General features: G+C 41.4%; 1 protein-coding gene across 1 annotated transcript in view; it reads right to left on the reverse strand.

Moving 5' to 3' along the window:
• LOC100644602 (mediator of RNA polymerase II transcription subunit 20) overlaps positions 1 to 14,331 on the reverse strand; it is a 154,357-nt gene extending 140,026 nt beyond the window's left edge. The window contains exon 1 of the mRNA XM_048406208.1: positions 11,360 to 14,331. The gene's annotated coding sequence lies outside the window, so the exon portion shown is untranslated. The remainder of the gene's footprint in view (positions 1 to 11,359) is intronic.
• Positions 14,332 to 15,821: the final 1,490 nt, after the last annotated feature.

The raw sequence follows: 15,821 nt of genomic DNA on the forward strand, positions 1-15,821 counted from the left end.
GTTATTTCGCACGCGAGGCCACGCGTGCGAATGCGTGCCTCGAGTTTCAAAACGCCTCTTTTGTTTGCAAGATTTTTGAATGGGAGAACTCCAGCTGGTTTGCTCGCGAACTTTTTGAATAATCGTTGTGCACGCTCGTTGCCGATTGATGTAGGGAAGTTACATTAATAGCACATACAAAAATTTCGATTTGTATGTAAATAGTCAATTGATATTAACTGTTCATGTTACTAATTAAATATTAGATCGTCCGAAAAGTTTCTTTCGTTTTATAAAGAAATTATGGATGCACAACATGTTTCGTTTCATATTATTTTACCGAATTACGTATGATCTATTTTGTTTTATCACAATAAAGATCACAACGTTCGACAGATTACGTTTCATGTTTGTATAAAGATGCATCGTTGTAAAAGACGTGTCTGTAAAAGAAGGACACTTTTTGGACATCCTAATAATATTAAATGACTATAATCATGGTTAAGGGACGATAGAAAAATGGTTAAGAGGCTCCACTGATAAGACGTATATATTGGCTTGGCAACTAAGTGGTTGCGCATTTTGTCAGTACCATCCAATGACAAAATTACCTATTTTGTATGTCATTAGATGGTATTAACAAAATGCCAACCCAATAGAATTTCGTAGAATAGCGATTTGATCACAGCTATGGTTTAGGATAAACCGAAAGCAAATATCAACGCGTTTGTACACGTTATTTTAAGATACAATAGATAATCATTTATACTTGAACAATTATTAAAAACTGTGGATTAAAATTCAAGGAGTATGTACTTAAATTCTCCGCAATTTCTTACATTGATTTCGATCAGCGCTCGAGCCCATGGTTTTCTATGGAACACGAGAAGTAATCGTTCTTACGTATCCATAAATTGCGCGTTCGAGCCTACATGGAACATCGTTTCTCGCCGAAGATGGATATCCCCTATCGCGGCACACAAATTTTTTACCAGTAGATAGGCGCGCGTCTCTCAGGATTTCACCTCGAAAGAAACGCTCTCACAGCCCTTCATCCGCGACCTAAATATCCGAATCGGGTGGAGAAGTCGGCGGAACCGGCGCAGTCGTGAATTTCTGTCCGAAACAATTAACCACCTCGAACAGAGAGGAATCGTTTCCTGCAGCTTCTCCTCTGGCAGCCTCTTCCTCTTTAAAAGACTCGCTCGAGGGAACGGGGACGCTCGTTTCGAGCGATAAAATCGACTGATGTAGCGGTCTGGTGGTTTTCTTGTTTTTCATCGTGCGGGCACACGCTCTCGTCCGGTTCTTCCATTTCTTCCACGAAGAAATCGCCATCGTTAAAATGCACGCCGAGCGGTTGCTCGCGACAATTGAGAATCGCCCTTCGAGGCTGCTGCGCGAGACCGTCGCCGAGCGAAATACAAAAATAGGCGGCAATCGTGGCTGAGATGTACACCGGCAGGAAACTATGACCGGATGTTCGGTGGCGCGTGACACGAATGCGGAGGTCCGTTTGTAACGTCGGGACTAACGTCGAATCGTTTAAATATTCCGTCGATATTCAATGGTAGCATCGAACTGCTTAAATTTCGTGTCTCAATAGAGAGAATATGGAAGGAGAGCGGGAAAGTTCGATCGACGTACGCTATGGTGAACAGGGCTTCAGGAACAGGCGTTTCACCGTCTCAGTGGGCAGAATAGTAATTTTAATCATTTTCTCTTACTTGATTCTTAGCTTCTCCGAGCTTCTACATTCGTAAGTATCGTTAATTAGAACATTATTTATCTTGATTAATCGCTTAAATTCCGTATCCTTATGGACAGGATATTGGTTCGTGGTTTTAAATAAAACTGTGCAAATTAATATGAATTGATCGATATTTCATTGCTATCTCATAGTTCGGAATCAGTTCTCGTAGAACTTAAATGTTACGCGTTGTACTTTTGCAATTTTGAAGTTCGCTGTGTATCGTACAGTGAATGAACACATACGTATTCCGGTATTGTACCGGTTCGAATAGGCAGGTAAGAGCTGATGTTAGTCTACGCGGTATCCGGTGATTTTTCATAGTCAAACAGTGGTTCTAAAACAGTCTGTGACGTTCTCGAACAAAAGCATCGGTTACCTCCGGCGTTCCACTTTCCAAATCGTAATCGGATAATTAGATAATTAGTATCGGGTAATTAATTTCGATAAGAAGATTACAACGTTTGCCGTAGTTTATGAACCACGTTCAATCGTTCGGCTGAGATAGTTGTATGCTCGATGTATGCACCGTGAAGCGTTGAATTCGATTAAAAGCTCCGTTATCTTCTGGAAGTGCCAAAGTAGAAGTTACGTTGTTGCGTCTCGACTTCCACTTGCATACTTTTTAGTATTCCGCTTAACGTTAGTCGAAAAGAAACGAAGACGTACGATTTGTTTTTCAGCGGCTCAGATGCTCGACCTATTTATTTCCCTCAGAAATAAACCCGACACGAGAAAATGTGAGAAAACCTTCGTCTCTGCCTCCGCTTCTCATTCTTTTACGATTTGTGCAATCGGACGCTTACGTTTCGTCGAAGGTTTCTTTCGTTTCCGTAGCGTGTGTATAATGTTCCTGACGTTCAGAACGAGAAACCTTTCTAGATTTTGAGTTTCCTATACTCGATACTTTTCAGTCTCACGGTACAACGCAGATCCGAGAAGACACAATTTTTTGAAATAAAATTCACGGTCTCTCGAAAGTCTATTTGCTAAAGTCTAACTGTACGCTCCTCCGTGTGACCTAAATTCTAACTTACCTGTAACCGCAAAAGGCTGTGATTCAGGTAATTCGACGAAAATGCAGAGAATCAGGGATAACTGGAAAATTCGAATTTTATTTCGTTAGCGCAATTCATACTCGAAGCCAGCCCGTTTTTCCGTCGTTCGATTTACAAGGTGCAGAGCTTGAACAGTCGTGAGAGATTTGCTAATCGATCTGTGTTCCTCGAATACAGATAAATGGAGCTACGCGAGTCTCGAAGTAACTCCACAATTAACTGTTCACAGCCATGAACGTGGTGAAGCGATACGTTGTTATAAGGAAGGTAGGATCGCAGCAGAGTCGCGGATGAATACTGCCTCTGTTAGAAGCTTTGCTCAGCTACCATCTTGCGATATGTACATTCGTAAAAAGTAATATGCGGAACAAGCATAAAACTCCGGTGCAGATTTACTACGTCTTCTTCGTTGTTGGTTTTCCTGACAAGAAAAGTAATCTAGGATTATGTATGTATAAGGGCCCGAAAGTTACGGCTCCCATAGATACGATATCTTGACGTTTCCTTTAATACAAAAAGTTGCTCGAAATGTCGAAAGTTATGCAGAACGTGATTTATTAAAATTCTCAGATTTATGAGTCCATTGTCCCTGAAGACTTCCATTATTATCATCCTCGGCGCGTAAGTCGTTCTCTGTTCAACGAGTCGTTTACCCGACCCATCGTGACACGCTTGCATTCATTATACCTGGCAATCGAACATCGAATGGACCGAATAGCTGACCCAGTTCGGACTCGTTTTAATTTCAATACTTTTGCATTCGCGATTACTAGCAGTTGAAGCATTAGGTCGGCCTGTGAGTTACGTTTTGGAACGCCAGCTACGATATAAGAATAGTACTATACTGTATCTCATGCTGAAATAGCTCCATTATTTTTAGTAGAATCAGCAAATGCATTCATTTTAACTGATCTGCATGACTCGTGGATGATCACGTACCTAGTCATACTCGTACGGAATTCATCATCAATATCGCTATCGATTCAAAATTCTAAACTTTTTCTTCGCCAACTAATAAATATTTCAACACAAAACAATCCTCAAACCGACTTCTTCCGAAATGCTTTAGCTTTATGAAACAGTGGCTTGAAATCTTTCGTGGGTAGCGTATAAGCATTGTCGGTCTATTTATTACAAACTTTTGACACAAGCAACGAAGCTAGCGTGTCGAACGTTACCTAAACTAAGACGACGAAATATGTTTAGACGACGTTAACGCCTGTTTGAAAAGTATAATTCATCGCGCATCGTGCCACGACTTTCGCTTACTTTCCACCAAAGAAGGGACTCGCTATTCGCCAACCACCACGTTTCCATGCCGCACGCGAGGCGGAGATGGCTTTCTTGTCTCCGTCCGCGAAAAGTACTTTGGTTTCTTGAAACCGCTTGACGATTCAAGTCTTAGAATCCTCGAGGACTCCTTGGATCACGATAGACGCTTCTTCTTGTCTTCTTGCACGTAGAAAGTAGACGTCGTCCCCGTCGTTCCTGAAGCGAGCCAAAGGTTGAATTCAATCTTCTAGGTGTATACACAGAGAATCGTATATGTGCCTCTATGTTTCCTAGGTTGCTCTTTTCTAAAGCGTTCGTATTTTCGCTACGTTACTCGGCATGGCCATTGCGGATGATGGATTAACTTTCGACGACGTTATTTCCCACGGCGATGCTTCATCGCGTCGCGTCACGACATGGCGCGTTTCGTGTCTGGTTTCTCAAATAATTAACATTCCCATAAAATTCGCCCGTTATCGTTGGCTAATAAAATTCTTTATTAGTTTACGGTGCTCGTTACGCTAGTTCGGATGAAAGTGGACGATGATAAAATTGTCCGTTGTTCGTGGCCGACAACGATACTTGTTACGGGGTCAAACACGACGTTAGAAGCATCGATATAACTCGTTCCCGGTGATCTCGTTACGAGCAGCCGAGAGAGGCTGCCTTATCGAGTTTCGAAAGCCGGTAGAAAGGTTCGTCCAGCTGCCTGATTCAATCGTGAGATTTTATTTTGCAACGGCCATAACGGTTATGTTTTACGCCGTTGCTAAGCCCGCAAATGCTTATATCGACTGGATGGAATGTTATTGCAAGCCCGTTGCGCGCGGACTCGAATCAAATTCCAGGCATAATGAAGCAATAGAGTTGGCTGTCGGTCTTTCCCTTTTGGCATCTGCTCGCATTGCTCGCGTTTTCACTGCGTCCGTCGTGAATTAATTACTGTTAGCGCGCGTATTCGTAGAACGCGTTTCGCGTTTTATTCTCGATCCTTATCGTGCAATGGGAGAATATTTTCATCGGAAATGTCTCTCATTCGTTCGATACGATACGTTGAAATTAAATTTCATATTGGCCACGAATTCCCATATCGTATACGGAAAATTTCAATTTATATTGTACAATGTGCGGACGACGCGTGTAAACGTATGATACGCGTAAACAGTGCAACGATGTTTTTAAATAATAATTATTTATAATTTAATTGGTATTTATTGTTAAACGAGTAATGTTTACGAGAGGAAATGCCCTCATTTACGTTCGTATCTGAAAGAAAATGAAGAGACGAGAAAAGAAGGATAATGATAAGTAGTGTATACGCTTCACGTACTTCATATGCTTTATTTTCCCACTTAACTCTAAATCTTCATTCTGAATCCATTACTTTGACACTACATTTTTTTTAGCATAATTCAATCAACACTTTTAGCCCCATAAATGATCTATACTTGGTGTAAGCTTCTCACAGCAAGAACTTCCATTAATTGCAAATCTAACCAAAAAACACTTATCGCCGCGCTTGCCATCTATGTAAGAACTATTACGAGCACTGCTTACTCGGTGAAATCATAAAATCTCGAATGGCTATTGCAATTAGGTCGCTGTCCACTTAACCCTGATCGCTTATCGCCGCTCGCTTACGAAGATTCTATCTCTCTAATACCCGCTAATTGATTCCGCCCTTAGTACTTCGTTTCCATTCTTACGTTATTAACTTACAGTCACATCATTCTCTCTGAAATTCGGTACCTCGAATCACAATAAATAACAACCGCGGATTTTCGTCACGTTCTAAAACCACCTACGAATATCGTGAAACATCTGCGCGTTGATCTTGCTTGTATAATTAATCAGCGGCGACAACAAAAAGAGCAATGACGTTTACAAGATGCATTACACCATCCGTTGCCTTTCATCTATCTTCATTCGACGCCTTCACTCGTTTTTCGTCTGGTCCTACAACGTTCGCCTCTGTTTCGGCCGGTCCACGTCCCTCTTCATCGTGTGTGATGGTCTTCGGTGTCATCCTTCGTCGACGAGCGACGCGTACACTCTCGTTCATAAATATTAAGACACTTGCTTAGGTCCCTCTTGCATAATTCGGCTAACGTTGTCAGTGAAATTTCACAGGTCGTAACCTACGACTTATCAACGCCGATGATCTTGCAGATCTCCACGATTTCATTCCTCGTGTTCGTCTCTTACTTTCCCTAACTGTATGTGCACATTCACCTAAGGCAAAACGAATTATGCGCGCCGTATTTGATACCAGAAGGGGAGTTCATTGTCTCATATCTCCGGAGAAATATATTTTCCAAAATTCGGAGTGCGTTACGGTAGACATGGTCCACCGTAAGGAAAAATGAATTGTGTACGCTGTATTTGACACTGGCAACCGAGTATAACGCGTCTGTCATGTGACCAAATACGTACTTATGATCGAGGATGTATATGTACGCATCACGTAGTCGTCGGACCGATTTTTTCGAACGGAAACCGAATCGTGAAGCAGAAAAACGACGATGCGTCAATGCCAGACTGGGACATCTGGCATCGTCATAAACATTCTTGCCGCGTGAAACCGCTGAAACCGTGACGGAGGACACGACCAGTAGCGAACGTACTATACAGAGGAAGAGATGAAAAAGGAAAGAAAGCGCGGAGAAAAAGTACGAATAGATAGGGAGAGGAAAAAAGGAAGAAAGGACGCGTAGGTGTCGGTGGGAGTTCACTGTGAAAACGAAGGGGAGTAAAGCGTAGAACGAATAGAAACAAAAAGGTACGGGGTAGGGAGAAAGAGAAGCGAGAAACGATGGACAGGTTTCATCGGGGAAAAGGGAGACTTGGAAGGAAAATGAGAGGGGCGGATAAGAGAGGTGCAGTGGCACTTAACGCTCGAGATGAGCGACTCGAGTTGAACCAATTCTCACCCAGTGACGTGATCGTTCCCGTGAACTCTGAACCGCCTAATGAATCAGCCAACGTTTATAGAAACCATAAATAATACGCGCACTCTGGCCAGACGCGTCTCGAGCAAGAAGTTCGGCAAGGAAAAGCGTCATCGAGAGTTCGCGCTATGCTTTACTCGAGACGCAATAGCGTACAATAGTACGACGCAGCGAAATAACGAAGTTAGCGGTGTAAACTCGTAGGATTTCGTAGGGGGGTCTCTGTCTCTTTGAAGTTTCCAGGAAACATTAACCGACCGTTGAAAATAACTTGGTTTTCTCGTTTTGAGATGGTCGCTTAATTTATTCGCCGTAAATCACGCGTACTACCGCTCGTAATTACTTCAACGACTTTGGAAATCGATGAAAGTTGTTCAACTAATTTATATTTGAGAAACGTACAGCTTCGTCGATTATTCAATGTTGAAGCGTTATTAATTACGTATATTTAATTATATTTCAAGCTACACTTGGGCTATACGTTTAACCCTGCTACGAGCTTTGATTCTTTATATATCAATGTTATCGTCATTTGTAATATTTCATCTTCTGATACAGTTCGAGCAAGCAACTCTGCGTGACAATTCTTTCATACGTTGCTCAAATTTGAGGTATTTTTTAATTTTCCAGCGTTAGAACTTAAGCTCCACAAGAACGTTGCGAATGTTTTAATTCGCGGCCGTGACATCACAACAAGTTCGTTCTCTATCCGAGCCTCTTGTATTAGGTTGTCTGAAAAGTGTCTTTCTTTTACAGATACGTCTTTTGCAACGATGCATCTTTATACAAACGTGAAATCTAATCTGTCGAACGTTGTGATCTTTATTTTGATAGAACAAAATGGATCACACGTAATTGGATAAAATAATATAAAAGGGAAAATGTAGTGCATCCATTATTTCCGTACAAAACAAAAGGAACTTTCCAGACGACCTAATACGTAAATAGATAAATCGAGGTCCCCCTAGTGGACTCGGGATCGCTTTTGGACGACGATGATCATGCAAGCACTTTGGCGAGAAATTTCGTGAAAGGGCATAAAGAAGAGGTTATTTCGCCAATGTTGCTATTGTCCACGGTCCTGGTTGTAAGTTGAGGTCGTTCCGCCTGTCCTCATCTATCTCTCGTGCTTTATAAACGCGCTGATCTCGTTGTTCGCGAGCTTCAAATATAACCCCGCGCTATGGAATCTAAAAGTATCACGGTTCGCTCGTTATGAATCACCGTGCGCCTCAAGTAAACTGCACATAACGGAGCTGGTCTTGAGTCACGTAGTACATATACCAACATGTACGCAAAATAATTAAGGTGCCCACACATCGTGCCTTCCGCTTAATTTGTTTAACCCATTAAGGAGCCAAGTTCCATTAACGCAACGTTCCGTTCGTTTTCGGTCAAATGTACAGTGTACACAATTAGATTCTATTTAGTCCACTTAGCAATTACGAAAAGGAATTTAGAGAATTTTATCACTACATTTATTTTTCCATTGCCATTTCTTCTTCCATCTGGTCGTATAATTTTACGAGGCTTCATTTTATGCGATCGAGTTTTTCATCAAATTATAGAAATTCTTTTTATGCCGCATAACGGGCTTCTGTAATGTATCTATCTTTCTAATACGTTTCTCTGACAGAACGAAATTTTACCGTAGCTGTTGCCCAATATTTACACGTTATTTTACTGCTTGGTAATTCCTTAACCGGTTAACCAACAAACTGCTCTCTTCCTCTCTAACCGTTCAATATATGCAAAGCTTCAAAGTCCTCGATATAAATGCTACCTAAACCTGGTAGAAAATTTCAATTTTCTTCAGGCTACGAATATCTCAATTGTTTGAACTGTGGTTAGGAAACGAAGCAACTTGACGGAACATAGGGACGACCTTCGAAGTGGAAAACTTTGCGAAGCTCATAAATGGTCTGCCAAAGTCGGGCTCCGTTTCTTGGAACTGGCGGGATGAATAGAGTCTGCGGCAAAAGTAGAACGTGTCGTGCAACGAAAGACGAAGTTGCGAACCGTAACGCCGGTGGAAAAGCGTATTTCGACTTTAGAAACGCGTGCACGCGTGCCGCAGTTTGCTCGCGCGGTTTCCACGGTGAAAAGGAATCGCAGTATTCACGGCCCACGAGATTTGCGAGGGATACAGGCCTCTGCGTAGACGGCACTGCGCAGACACTAAACAAAGCTCCCCCGAATGAATACGCGAGAATTTAAAGGGAAGTGCGGCGGATGCGGCAATCTTTAGTATTCAGCGCGACCGACGCAAACGTTTAAGAATCCCGCGGCAAACGAGAGACGAGCGTGCAACAGCCCGCTGACTTTTCATCGGAATCGTCTACAGTGTGATCTCCAAATCAATGTTTCTCTTCGCGTCTCTTTTTTCTTTCGCTTGTACGAATTCGTGGTTGGTTTGGCGTTTAAATTTTTCCACGTAGAAACTGTTTATACACGCGGTTTGTCGAACGGAGGGAAAACTGATTTCATGTTTACAATTGAAAGCAAGATCTTTTCAGTTTTTTCGCACAGAGATAGTTTGAAATCAAATTTTACAAATCAAATTTTCTCGTCTTTTTCAAACCACCATGACGTTACATAAATACTGGATTATGTAAAATACTGTTTCGTAACAGTACCGCGCAAAGATTTAATAATCCGAGTAAACAGAGGAACGTAGTGCCATGTTCGGATTAGCTGGTCGAACTCGAGCCTTAATTTTCAAGTTTATGCTCATACGCGTTAAGTAACTGAACTTCGACTTTGCGTTCATACCACTCAACATAGAGTTCAGAATTTAAATAGCTTGACTAATCCGAACGAGGCTCAATAGCATCGACACGATGTACCAAGTTTGCCAAAGTTAAAAATATTAAATGTGTAGCGACACATCAGCCAGAGGATAATTGTTGTTTTGCCTCGGAGTATCAATATCATTAGGACATACATAATGCAATAATAAATAAACTCCGGGCAAAACAATGTTGCCACTACGTGCAACCGTCAGACAAAGTCGAATTTAAATTTTCCGTCGACCAGTATAAATAAACGAACGCGATCGTAAGGTGATCAGTTTTTCGTCTCAGTCTCCAGCGATTTTATTAGCGATCAATACACAGTCTTTAGCGAATCAATTAGTCTTAGCGAACATTCTCTGTATTTATTAATTATTTGTAAATGTATTTGACGGTTTCAACGTCGAGTTATCTGGTCATTTAAATCATACGATCAACCATCCTCTACAAATGAACGCTAACTACGTAAATATCGATGAATTATGTAAAAGTAAAGGAAAACGAAGCAACGTGAAAGATTGTAAAACGGTAAACGGTTAGGCTGTGCGTTTCAGCGTCGGGGAAAATCGATCGCGTAATCACGAACTGAAAGACGTTGCACAGCCCCGCCGTCCCATGTCTAATGACGTAATTAGGGATGAGTTATTCCCGACTAGGCCAGAAGGCATGCCTATTTCCTTGCCGCTGATGTCATTGCCAGAGAAATTGTTACCCTTCCTCCGCTCTTATTACCACGTGTATCCACGTAACGCCTATCGTAATCAATTCTATGAACACGCGTGATTTTTTCATGTCACGCAATGTTAAACGAAGCGTTAAATCGAACGGAAAAGGAAAGGCCGTTTTATATATACAATATATAGCTGGTAAAAATAATCCAGAAAAGGAAGGATTATATCGATCGTCCGACTGTAAGCATTGACGTGCGCGAACCTTCCAAGTTTCATTAATTTCGAACAAGTTGGTCTGCGTTCCCCTTGTTAGCGCTCGTGTGTAACACTCGAGCGAGCCACCATCCTCGAAGCGTAAGGATACGAGGGGTGAAAACTGCACGTGCCCCGATTTTTCATCGTTTCACGGATCGCCGATACGTTTTCGTGACTCCTTCGTACTCGTCGCGAATAATATCGCAAACATGTTCATCTGCCTGGTTCTTACGTTGTAAGTCACAAGCTAGAAATTATCGATAAAATAGCAGAAGTGCAACAGATTGGTAAGTTATTGTGCAGAAAGTATGTAGAACAGGACTGTTCATAAAATTTGTATCACTGAATCAGAGTATCATTGAATCATTTGTATCATTGAATTTAGAGTATACGATTTTATTCAATTTCCTGCACTTGGAACGTAGAACATTGAATAAAATGAAATATCTAAAAGCCAAGTGTCCTATATTCCAACATGCGAGAATTTCACGACAAACTTTTTGATTTTCTCCTTTTTTCGTATCGATTGAATGATAATTAATGTTAGAATATACCATTTCATTTAGTCTTCTATATTTAAAGCATGCAACGTTACGTAACGTTAAATACCTAAAAACCAAGTGTCCTAACTCACCGATAACAGTCGAGTTCATCGAGCCCTGGCGCAGAATTTCGCGACGTAACCTTTCCCTCTTTCACCGTGTAGTCGTCGCCTCTCTTCACATCTTCCTTTTCTTTTCTTTTTTTTCATCCCTCGTGCGAGCATTAGGCAACTCGTCGATAGAGGGTTGCGTATTATTTGTTCCTCTACCGATACGTCGAGACAGCTCCGAACTTGTACCGACGTCCCAGACGGCTACGTCGCATCGTTTGGATGCTCCCAGCGGTTCTCAGCGGTTGTACGCTCGAGTGAGGTTTATCGACACCACCCCGGAAATTCGTCGGAGGGCGCGTGTACGCAACGCGTGCACTATGGCCAGGATTGAAATACGCTGGGCGTAATATCGCGTCGCGGAAGCGGCAGCGGTCTTCAACTCGGAGCTTTACGATCTCGGCCACGGGCAAAGCGGCTTATTTTAGACCGTCGCGTCGCCAGCCTCTCGTAATGCTTTTAAACGCGTTTCGCATAATGTCCTGCCTGTAATTTCATTTTCACAGCCACCAGCGATTCTCAACTGCGTAACTCTATGTTTGGCCAGTATTTCCTCTCTGTGTTTAGTCGCTACAGACACTCGCCGCTGCACCGGATTAAATTCTAGTCGTTGTCTGTACATTAAATATCAGTTAGCTGCAGAGTTTCTCGATGTTTGCTGCACATATGTGTCGCTGTAACTGGATTCGAGGAAAGAGGTTCTGGATTTTGGTATAGCGATACACGTTCTGCCACGAGGAAGTTTCCAGGTTTACAGCAAGACACGTTGTATTAGATAGTCAATTTTCACTTTATACGTTTAATCTTTAACTTTACCATCGTCCCTTGGGCAGTTTTTCATTCAAAAGTTTGATTTTTCTGTCGTTGAAAAGCGTTCTACTTTAAGGCAGATACGAAGGAATTGTTGTAAATGCGTGACTTGAGAACAGCGTTTCATAAAACGTACAAGATCTTATTATTCGTTGAAAGTGAGAACGAGATAGAAAAATTGATTTGAAGATCGTGTTATGGTTCCATTTATCAAGCATCGAAGGTTGTACTATACTAACGACAATAATAATTTTTAAGAATACTTCTATCTTGCTTTTGAAGCTACGTTAATAATAGAGCAACGAAATAACATCTACAAATATATCTTCCATCGAGTAATATATTCGACGAGCCAGTGGATTTACATTTTACGACTTTTTCTCGTTGGTGAAACGTCTCGAAAATTCAATTACGAATTTCCTAGGAGAACGAATGTTTGAGTTCTCGCCCGGAGAAGAAAGTTCGCGTGTATTTAACACGAGTGAGTAGGCAAACGTTAAGAGTCTCGCCCCGGATGAATGTCTTGATGCCTCAGTCTTGATGAATGAAGAAAACGCGACTGTCTATGATCCTCTAGCGGATTTTTATCCCTTTTTCTTGCCAAGTTACTAAATATCCGAGAAATCCAATTTGGGATTTTCGCGGTAACCATGTTTCCACTCGATCGAATCGCTTTCCAAATTCATTGTATTGGGTTGGCAACTAAGTGGCTCTCAGGTTTGTGTTTGCTTTCCAAACTTATTGTATCAATGGCTCGTTATGCTTCCTTTCCACATTAATAAAAGGACGTTTTCCAAGATTTTTAAACAATTAAATATCCTTTGCAACCGGATTGCCTTTTTCCTTGCGTTATTTATTTTCTCGTACACCTTTTATTTTGATTCGTCCGATACAAAATTTATAACGTGATCGTCGATCGTTACAGCGTTTAAAGATAATAGACGAAAGAAAGCAGAAAATGGAACGTTACAGAAAATACGAAACGTGATTCGTATCTAGAGTTTACATCTAGAATCTAATGACTAGGATCAAGTTCTAGATACCTGTTCTGCCATATTATCAGAAAATTGAAAGAAACAGATTGACTGTCGTTTCCCACTTGAATTATCATGTTGAAGGTGCAATATAATCTAAGACATGACACGTATATTTATGTAATCTAACACGATGTTGTCTGCTGTAGGAGAGAAGGCTTTATCGTAAGCTAAAGCTTCACCGATATCAACAAACGTATTTTGTCGAAGAATTTTTTACGATTTTCGCTCGGGTCTCTAGCTTTATAGTTTCTAGGCGTGTTTTCTTAGAACAACATTTTTTCCCGTGGCACAACTCAGACAAGCAGAACGTTCCAACGTTAGTTTCAAGTCGCGTCGTATGCCTCTGACAATCTCGTTTTTCCTCTATCGGAACGTGTCAACGTTGGTGCTTTTCGAAGACCATCGGTGTATTGTATTTCGAATACGTCTCAAGCAATGTCTGTGACAGGTTTCACGTGGTCTTTTTGATGCCCAGAGGTTCTCAGCACGCATCGGAATCTCTCTATCCCTTATTTTCTCATTTACAGTCTGTCACTGCCTCCATAATTTCGATATCGTTCCGACTGGTCTCCCAAATGTTTCTGACAGTTCCTCCTTCGATTTCAGTCATTCTCCGCATATATCTGTCGATGAAAAATTTAGGAACACTTTCCTAGTTGGTAAGAAAGATTAGTCGAGATACTTGAAAATCTTGCGCTGATTTTTCTTACTAAATATCGTACCTAACGAATCGATTTTTATAAGAATTTCAAGATTACGCATGCCAATATCAATTTAATAATAACAAAGTTCTACGTCGATATATTGCAAATTTTTACAAGTTACGCAACAGGTACTTGTTCCACACTTCTGGCTCCCCTCTTTCACGTTATCTTGCAGATGTTTAAAAGATCCCAGTCCATCAAATGCTCCCCTACCTTTCTCTGTTAAAACGTCCCATCTAGCACTTGCTCGTTTTTCAAAATACGATTAAAGCATTTGCAATGTCCTGTTTGTCTAACGTTTCAACTAACAACTTAACTTTAACTTTGATTTTCTGAGATTCGATGGGGCATTTTAAATAAGGAGCCCAGCACGTATAACGTACAATAGGTTCATGCCACGTAAACTAGAGAATTTTATTGTTTCATGAAGGGTGTACAGAGGATCCCATTGTTGGAAACGCGAATTGTTCACGGAGCCATAGGGATTCGTTTCTGTTCACGTGGCCTACACAAAACACGATAAAGCATTTTGCGCAGAACGCATTCAGGGCCGGTTCGAATTAGATTTAATTACCGGTGCCGGTTGTTTCATTAGAGCAAATAACGACGAGTGCCGGTCGAGCTGATTTCTAGAGCGGAATGCGTTATACTATCCCGCGAATTTTCCACGGGCAAACACGTGACTAGTTTGCACAGTAAATTACACAAAAGTTTTCCCATACCGCGTTACCAGAAACCGCGTTTCATTACCTTCGCCACTCGATACCACTCTCATCCCCCTGTCACCCTCTTTGAACTCCGACACGATTCCACCCCCCTCCCTCGATCCTATTCCCGTTATTCGTTCAGCTCCAATTTCCGATTTCAAATTTTTTCTCTCAAAATCAACCGAATGTTTGCCCAAGCGTGGTGGCCGATACACGCGGTTTAACATCTCCAAAGCGATAGCTCGTTTCGTCTTACGGAGCAGCGAGAATTGACTCGGCAACGAACTAGGATGACTTCCCATAAGCGTTTCGAAAATAACTGATAATATTAAGTTGCACAACTAAGTTAGTTCATTCGTCTATGCTTCTATCCTTCGGCGGAAGGAATCAAGTCGTTTTAAAGAGGATCTAGATTTGCCACTCACGAATTCCTCTTGAAGAGAATACTTCCATCTCGCTGTAACGCGTGCCAATGCCCGTTAACTTCTCAACACATGTCGATTTCTTGCAAAGAAACGGATATGAAGAAGCTGAAGAAATCAGACGAAATCTGTACAGGAATCCTTCGGTAATACTGTGGCGGCACTCGACCACGGAACTTTCCAATGGCTTCGCGACACAAAGCGCTATACCTTCAAAGCGTAAGGCCAACGTGCCTAATGTACCATCGATATCCCTACGATTCTTTTGCCGAATATTCGAATATTATAATAAACGCGTGCGTAGTGGGAACATCGGGGGGCAACAAAGAAAAGAATCTGTTTGGTTTCGGACAAAGATTCATTCTGCCCCAAGCTGCGATCTGCGATAGGTTTAGCGTCATAGCGAAGCAAACACAAGCCGAGATACGTGATTATTATCTCTTGATTGTTAATCGTTAATTATTGTTGATAGTTAATCGTTAATTGTTGATCGTAAATTGTTGACTGTTGATTGTTAATAGTTTGATAAACCTTTTTTTGTTGAACATCAAGAGTATTTCTTGTGGGCATCTTCACCAACCATTGCCTCAATACAAAGATCACTGAGAATTGTCAGATTTATCCGAAACGAAAAAATCTCTACGATTCCATCTAATTAATCGATGATAACAACGATGCGAATTCTTTGATTAATAAGAAAAATTACTAATATCTCGTGAATGTCCCAATCAAATAGAGAATCATAGAAGGAAATGATTTCTTGA

Source organism: Bombus terrestris, chromosome 5 (assembly GCF_910591885.1).
Source record: "Bombus terrestris chromosome 5, iyBomTerr1.2, whole genome shotgun sequence".
Classification (NCBI taxonomy): Eukaryota; Metazoa; Arthropoda; class Insecta; order Hymenoptera; family Apidae; genus Bombus; species Bombus terrestris.